Below are 2,443 nucleotides of genomic sequence, written 5' to 3'. Positions count from 1 at the left end.
TGGCTTGGATTTAAGGGCAATACAATTGATTCATTAGTTATCTATATAACTGATAATCCCACTAATTCACTTTACGTATTTATTTAACACGCCGTATGCTTTTATAAAGTTATGACATTTAAGCTCGAGCAACTAAAAATGTTTATAATTATTGACAGTTCATGTTTTCACAATTTCTCTTTCATTGGATGTCGAACTGATAATGGAAACAACCGGATAATTGGCGTCCTTCATACAACAGCCATAAATATGTTATGGTAATTCAGCATCAAAATGAAATAATCTTTTAACGTAAAATAATATCGAAAACTGTCGAGTAGTTGTGAGTTCATATCACATACTGAAGAGTAAATACAATGATGTTTTCTGTGCATAGCAAATAGTTTGTACATTGATATGATAATGTAATGATCATATTTCTTTAAAAAGATGAACAGTCCGTTAAGCAATTGATAATTTTTATATTCTAACTACATGGCGAAAGAGTTATAATATAATCGAAATGAAGGTGTTATATCTTGAAAAGTATCTAGCATAAAGCTTTAAGTTTCTGGTTTTGAGATATCGAATTCTTATGTAATCAATCGTATTCTGCTAAAAATGAAATAGACTATTAGTCTATTTTAAAGATGTCAGCAAATATTAGCATTAAAATGAAAACTTAATTCTTTTTACGAAGGTTTTCCCTGTGAGCTTACGATCGAAAATAGGCTTATTGAATTCGTTTATTTATCACTTGTTCATTAAACTGACTCCATTTACATCATAACAGGGAAGTATGTTTAGATAATACGTGGATGTACAGCATGCAGGACTAGTAATCTTCAAAGGACAACTGTGGTGAAATGAATGCTTTTAAAATACATTTGATATATCCACTATTAAAATGGGAAATGCTTTGAAATGTCTGATCATCTTGTAGTTCAGGAAGACTAGGTTGAAAAATCATCGTTTTAATTATTTGCGAACGCACACATCTGATTGCCATCTCTAAGGAGTTACAATAACTATTTTAACTAGTGTTCATTAGCATTATTATCGCCCGTTATTAACAACCATATGCCCACTAGCAAATAATTCTAAGTGATTTCTATAGTTTTGGTAAAAGCCTTGGTCAGTAGACTTCAATCGCATCGAGTATGAGGCCGTTATTCATCACTAGCTGTTTTAGATGATTGCTGAATATTAATAATCAGTTAAGGTTAAACATATATGCCATTAGACACCGGTTCAGTAGTCTAAAGGTTATAAACTTATCACAAGACTTGAAGACCCTAGGTAAGGTCATGGATGCGCACTGCTGAAGAGTTTCACACTAGTACGAAATAGTTGTTCAGAGATCTCCGATTTACAGTATTCCTCTGTCCAATTTTAGTTCTTAATGTTAACTACAAAGCAACTATCATTAGTAATAATAGTATAGTAATACATATATATATATATAACTCCGCCTGTAGCTCCTCCGGGGGACACTGCCGGTCCCAAGCCCGGATAAAGCAGGAGGGTTGGGCATGGGGTTAGCTACCCAATCCCGTAGAAAAACAACTCTCTAAAAAACGCTAACCAGAAATATTATATATATTACGAAATAATCAAATTAACATTTAAGAAAATACGTCACATCCAAAACAAAAGATAAATCATAGCGGAAAAATATGTTTAATCAAGTTGACTATTGAACAATGACTTCTTGTTTTGATGGATTGTAGTTCACTTAACAAACTGATTTGTGAAAAATGCTGTATTTTGTTTATTTTTTTCAACTTTATTTAAAATAATCTTGAAAAGTTTTGATTGGATAAAAAATTTTGCTACTATTTAAAAAAAAAATTAAAGTACACAAATAAAAAAATATAGATGAAAAATATATCGAACACTAAAACGTTTGGTTTTTTTTACAATCTAATCGTTAATTATCAAGTATTACTTATTGATTTTCAAGAAAGAATACAAATAAACGGAATGATAATTTAATCTTCTTAAATTTCTGTAAAGGAAAATGTTTGATACATTTTTTTACTTGGTTACAGTGAATAATAAAATGAATGACAAATATTAAGTTTACAGAGTAATAAATATTTCAGTAGAAATGACTAATGATAGAATGTAACCCTGAGACAAAAGATATACAAGGTCCAAATATGGAATTTCACTATATTTTGAATAAGTACAATGTTGTTTGTAACTATTGTTCCCATTTTGTTGCTCATTAGGGTTTTGAGTAAAGATTTATCTAGATTACAGAGATTACTGAAGATATTTAGTAAAGTATGTGGTAAATCTTCTGAAGTCACTCCAAAAATGTTTGTGGAGAGACATTTGAAATTTTACTAACTACTGGGAGGTTTTATTTTATCAGTGGCAGAGCATTAACTTTACTCACTTTTTCTTTTTGTATATCTTCCGGTAAAATGGGGTATAGTCATATTAGAGTCAACTCACA

Source organism: Schistosoma mansoni, chromosome 1 (assembly GCF_000237925.1).
Source record: "Schistosoma mansoni strain Puerto Rico chromosome 1, complete genome".
Lineage (NCBI taxonomy): Eukaryota > Metazoa > Platyhelminthes > Trematoda > Strigeidida > Schistosomatidae > Schistosoma > Schistosoma mansoni.
Note: the sequence above shows the minus strand (reverse complement) of the source record.